Source organism: Triticum dicoccoides, chromosome 1B (assembly GCF_002162155.2).
Source record: "Triticum dicoccoides isolate Atlit2015 ecotype Zavitan chromosome 1B, WEW_v2.0, whole genome shotgun sequence".
Classification (NCBI taxonomy): Eukaryota; Viridiplantae; Streptophyta; class Magnoliopsida; order Poales; family Poaceae; genus Triticum; species Triticum dicoccoides.
In genome coordinates this window covers 648,961,909-648,968,534 of record NC_041381.1, presented here as the reverse complement: position 1 = coordinate 648,968,534, position 6,626 = coordinate 648,961,909, and positions in this window count along the sequence as shown.

The window sequence follows — 6,626 nt, the reverse complement described above, 5'->3', positions numbered from 1 at the left end:
CTTCTGGCAACACGTGCATGATTCATTTCATGTGTGAAACCTCATTGCACCGTACGAGATGCACATTATTCATGATCACAATGTGAAATCGTTGTCGTACCGATGGTATGCCATCCAGACCACTATCGCCAAGTTTTGTGGCGCGCTTGATATGTTGGAGGCAAGGTGGCCACTGTGTGCGGCAACCGAGAAGATCGTAAGTTTTGCTTCTTCTTGCTCAATTTGTTGATTGATCCATTCATTCATTCAATGTTGTTCTACATATCGTGTAACCCATACATGTTGTCGTGATGTACCACAAGATAGGGGGGACATCCATTTAGGTACATACACTGTTGGGTAAAGCTGTAGTGGCAGTATGTATGGGATGACATGATCCGTTCATGAAAAACTTGTTGAACATCCGGTTAATCTCAATGAATTTGAACTATTATTGGACTAGACTTATTTGCATGCTATTTTTGGATGATTTGTGCTATTTTAATCCGAACTTTGATACCACCGTGTTTGCTTGAATTTCATGAAACTGACTTGAAATGTATGCGGGCAGCGTTAGATGGCCGTCTCCCGCATTCGTAGACTGCCCCCCTATCCGTGGACGGATGTTGGAGCAAATTTGTAACGTTGAAGATGCCTTAATGATACAAATTTGGTACTTCAGATATTGCTATTTTTTCTAGAAACTTGATCAAATATGCACATGTTTGACTTGAAAAAACTAATACATCTTACATTTTAAAACGAAGGGACAACTCTGCAGCTGCAGCTCAGGCCAAATTAAAACAAACAATATTCCCTTACGTGGAGCATATAATACACCTCCTGAATAGACCTTACGTGGAAGGTCCCTGTCGAGTGTGACTGAATACTCACGGCTCAATCCGGGGCCAGCAAATGGACAAAAAAAATCCACCTGGACGTGGCTGCTCGGTTCCACAAAAGACACGGTGGGTACCAGCATTTGATTTGAGGACATGAACATGAATACCTGATGACCTGTTTAGGCGCTTGATTTTTAAAATATCTGTTCTAGGCGGAGCCCTGAATCATGCAGCCCATCGATGCGCGCGCTCCAGGAGGCAACTCTCGAAACAACTGGTGATAATACAGGTGGAAGTGGAACAATCTCTGCACAAGCTGGCTCGTGGATTCATCTGCATGCATGTGAGGCGATGTCGCGTGGCGTTGATCAACCAATTTACTGCTGGTTAATCAGTCATTTTGTTTTTTGAAACGGATTAATCAGTCATTTTCAAATGTGGGAAATCCGGGCAAAGACGAACATGGCAACGGTGACGGTGACAGCTAAGCTAGATTTGGTGGATCGAACTAGCTGAAGTTTGGACACACGCTACGACTTACTAGTAATGTAAGCAGCAGTCGATTGATTACTATGGAATAACAGTTTTGGTAGAACTCATCTAGATGAGATATAATATGATCTCATTCATCTTTAATAGTCATTGGATGTGATGCTATAAGATGCGTGTATGCTCGCGTGGGTTGTATATGTTTTTATTTTTAAAGTGAATGAGACCAAATTATATCTTATCTAAATGAGTTCTAGGTACTCCCATGAAATAACACCACGCTTTGTTTTTTCGCCATGCATGAATGCGACGGCGGGGTCTTTGGACGTTCTCTTAAAACCCATATATAGTCACCATATACTAACCAATCCGTTATTTTATTTTTCTTTCTTTGATTCGTTTGACCGGTTGTATTTGTACGCAGGTGTACGTATGTATGCTCTAGCACCTGCGTCCCAAAAGAAACAATGCCCCTCTCACGTAGAGCATACACACATATAAAAAAAAACCTGTCGGAATCAACCTGATATAGAAAGTCCTTTTCAGTTGCCACGGCTCAGCTAGAGAGAGTGTGGGTCCATGTGGCCGCTTAAAAGCCAAGGCACCCGAAGGTGGGTACTCCGGCAGATTCCACGCCGCAAAGACGAAATGAAAAGATCCGCCTTGATAGAAACACGACCCGTCGTGTGGTGCGCGGGAGCTGGGCACGCGCGGGGATGAGGGCGGCACGAGGCCGTAGTGTGCGCGCGCTTTGCCATGCCAGCCGCGCGCACGGCGCACCGTACGCTAAAGGGAGAAAGCCAGGAAGGGCTTCAAGATTAGGCCACGATCATAGTAAGTGTCTCGCTAAATACCCACTGATCACCCAAGTTGGCACGGCAAGGCAGACGGCCGGTACCGGCGCTGGCGCTGGTTCGAGATGGATGGACTGTTTTCAGGCGAAATCTTGGAGTCACCCAGCGCGCACGCTGCACGGGTAAGAATTTTTGTTCCTTTCCTTTCCTTGAACACATTACGTTATTTTGCTGGTAGCGTGGATTCCGGTTGATTCCACGTCGCAGAAAGTGAGGGAATCGGGCGCGTGCGGCACGGCCGAGGGGACGGGGGCGGCAACGAGGCGCTCGCGCGCCTGCCAGCCGCGTCCACGCGCCACGGTCGCGCGCGCATGCTGACCCACCGGCGCCACACGGGGTCCGGGACGATTCCCGCGGTAGAAAGGCCGCACGCCTCCTCCGACAACACCGGAACGAGCTTGGCCTGTTGGCGGAGTACTTTTTGTTGTTGCTGAGAAACTGGTGGAACAGTACATGCGATGGAGGATCTCCATCGAGCCCTCCCCCGGCACTATGACTCTTTTTTTAAGTTTATTTTAGGGAATCTTTTTTTTTTGTTGACCCCAACATTTGACTCAAATAACAAGTGCACGGACTCGAACTCGCGCATTGCCGCTACAACAAAGGCACTACTTTGCTAAGGAAAAAGTGTAAAATAAACCTTAAGTTTGTAGACAAAAGTTAAATCAAACCCTGAACTTTAAATCCTTTAAATCAGCACACTGAACTATATAATCTCGGCTATTTTAAACCTTAAGCGTGTTTTCAAGGGGATTGCCGACTTGGCATGTAAGGCTATGACTGGGCCGGCCCATCAGGCACGAAACGTCTTTTTTTTTTAGTATCGTGCGACTTGAAAATACCCAAGAGAAAAAAAAATCAATAACAAGGATTCAAACTTAGGACCTGCTGCTTCCAAGCTCGTACCACAAACCAACCAAGCCAATAACTTTTGTTGTAAATTGGAAGCGCGAACATATTTAATAAGATACTGCAGGCTCGAGATTTGAAACATTTAATTTCGAAACATTTTCTTGGAAATGGTCAACAATTTTGAAATCCAAGTGCTCTTAAAGGCAAAAAAGAAACACAAAGAAATTTTAAAAACATGAACCATTTTTTAAATCCCCGCACATTTTTTGAAGTGCAAACACTTTTAAAAAAGCAAAGAAATTTTTGAAAACATGAATAATTTTCAAACCTAAATAAATAAGTGCGAAGAATTTTCCAAGACGAGAATTTCTTGAAGCATAAACATTTCTTTGTAAAAATGTGAACAAATTCTGAAACCTGAATAAAATTTTAATGTATGAACACTTTCTAACTTTTTAAAAACGGGAACAAATTTTCACAAAATTGTTTGCACTTTTGTATTTTGTTCAGCTTCCAAAATTATTCCTTTTATAAAAGTGTTCACACTTTAAAAATCATAGGGGATTTAAAAAATGGTTCACGTTTGCAAATTTTGTTTTGTGTATTCCACATAATTCCAAAAAAATGTTTAGATTTCAAAGTTGTTGACAATTTTCAAGAAAATATATCTACAAATTTCAGAAAAGTTTTCAAATCTCGACGCTACTGTTTGATGTTAAATACTTTCAAGCTTCCCTTTTATCAACAACAGCTACGAGGTAGAGTGGCTATCTTGACAAGGTCAGCATCGCGAGACTGAAAGTACGATGCCTGAGAAAGTCTGCACTGTTTTTAGTATTTTTAAGTTTACCTGGTGCGCCGACCCAGTGCTGTCCAGCGGCAGATTTTTAAGTTCGCCTAGTGGGCCTACCCTCTACAGTCCGCCTGCAGTAAGAAATCCCGGGTTTCAGCTGCATGTCAACAATCCTTGTTTGGGAATGCACTCAAGCTTTAAAATAGACCGGGATCATATAGTTCGGTGCGCTGATTTAAGGGATTCAAAGTTCAGGGTTTGATTTAGCTTTCGTCTACAAGTCCAAGGTTTATTTTAGACATTTCCCCTTTGCTAACTACCACAGCCAGGAAGCGCCAGAGACTACAAGGAACGCGAAATCTTTAGGAACCAATGTATCCGCGCTACTTATTAGATTTGCGAATTATTGAACAACAATCTGGAAAAGTTGATTTCTTTTAATGAAAAAGAGTTCATCAAATTTTGAAAAAAGTTTACAATTTTCAAAAATAGTTCATTGATGTTTAATTTTTTTTGGGTGAATTAAAAAAAGTTCATCGATTTCAAAAAAGCGCATCCAATTTGGAAAAACTTCATCCATCTTTTTTGAAAACATTTATCGGATTTGAAAAAAGTTCATCGATTCTGTGAAAAGTTCATCGAATATAAAAAAAGTTCATCAAGTTTGAAAAAAGTTCATCGAATCTGAAAAATGTTCATCGAATTTGAAAAAAAAATCATCAAATTTGAAAAAAAACATCGATTCTAAAAAAGTTCATCAAATCTGAAATGAGTTCATAAATTTGAAAAAAGCTCATCGGAATTGAAAAGGCGTTCATCGAGTTTGAGAAATAGTTCATCATTTTAAAAAAATCATCGAAGTTGTAAAAAAGTTCACCAAATTTGAAAAAGTTCAGAGAATATTAAAATAGTTCATTAAATTTGTAAAAAAATCATCAAATTCGAAAAAATAGTTCATCGGTTTGAAGAAGAAGTTCATCGAATTTTAAAACTTTGTGCATTTTGTAAAGAGATAAAGAAAAAGAAAAGAAACAGAAAAGAAGGAAAAATCAAAAATACAAAAAGATAGAGATAATAAAGGAAAAAGGAAAGAAAAATCAAATCCCGATTCACAACGAACTTGAACCAGAATAGAAAGCAAAAAAGAGGATATTAGCCATGAGTGTGAAGGTGGTTGAGTGGTTGGTAGTGATCTCTGCGATTCACGAGGTCTCAAGACAGTCGTAGCCGCACCCCTTTTTTTAACACGAAAAAAAGAAATATGGGCCGGCCCATCTAGACGCGCGAGAAGCCTGCTGCAGGCGCCGGTTTGCGAAAAACAGAAGAAACCGACGCCTGTACCGCTAGATAGGAATTATAGAAGCAAAGGTTGGTATATGTGGAGCTCAATATTATGTCAGAAACCCTTTCTGATAAGTACTTGGGTTTGCCTGCTATGGTGTGTGTGGATAGAAGCGATAGCTTTGTTCATTTATTAGAAAGGATCATAACCAGACTCAAAAGTTGGAAGAAAAAATTTCTGTCCATGGATGGAAAGAAAATCTTACTGAAAGCGGTCATACAATCAATTCATGTGTTTGCGATGTCGGTGTTTAATATCCCAAAGAAACTATGTAAAGAGATGACACATGCGATGGCTGAGTTTGGTGGGGTGACTCAGAGAACCATAAGCGTATGCACTGGATAGCATGGTGGAGGATGTCTATTCCTAAAAGGGATGGAGGTATGGGATTTCGAGATCCGCACTTTTAATTTGGCAATGCTTACAAAACAGTATTGGCTGCTCATCTCAAATTCTGATTCCCTTTGTCTTCAAGTTATGAAAGCAAAATATTTTCCTGACTACTCCTTAATCAGAGCTGGTCCAAAGAAGGGGTCCTCCCCACCGGCAGCCAGAGCAGCACCGGCAAGCCAGATCTGGCCGCCTGCCAGATCCAAATTCCCCCATCTCAGGCAGCCAAAGGGCAGCAACCAGCAGGCAGCTACCACGCAGACGAGAGCACCTCGCCCACGAGCAGGGGCAGGAGGATCGCCACCCCTCCGCACCCGTGCCGGCCGGATCCAAAAGCGCGAGACCGCACCGGGAGCCGTTGTCGTCGCCGTACATGGGGCGTCCGCGGAGAAGCCAACCACCGGGACGCCACAGCCGTAGGGCCGCCGAAGCCGCTAGGCCGTCAAGGCCGCCACGCCGCCCACGAGCAGGGGTAGGAGGGCCGCCAACCCTCCTCACCCACCTTGGCCTGCCGGAAGCTTGAGCGCGAGATCCGCGCAGGAAGCCGCCGTCGCCGCACGCGGGAAGCCGCCGCGGCTGCACCACCGAGCCGGGGAAAACGAGAGCCTCCCGCCACTAATTACCACGCCGCTGCGCGGCGAAACACCCCGCCGCAGTCGTCTGCCACATGGACTTACCCCGGCGACCTTCTCCGGCGACGGCGAGGGGAGGTAGGAGACGGGGAAGGTCCGGCGGCGGCTGGATCTAGGGTTCCGCTCGTGTCGCCCCTGGAGGCGACGCGGGGAAGGGGTCGAGGAGTTGGCCAAGGAAACTGAAGATGCAATAACCATCTGTGCACTGGCTTGGTTTACTTGTATTATTCCAGTTTAATTATGAGAGAGATGGAGGTGGATTATGTGGACGGTCAAAAAGATCTATTGACATGGGTCCCAAGATGATATCGTTGGAAGGCGATGCAACCAGAAAACGAGTTCAAAAACCCGTAGCAACGCACGAGCATTCTACTAGTTAGTGTTGGATCTGAGTGCTTAGCGAACCGGGGGTGTGCTCAACGTCGTTGGTGTTTAACATTGAAAGGTTTCAAA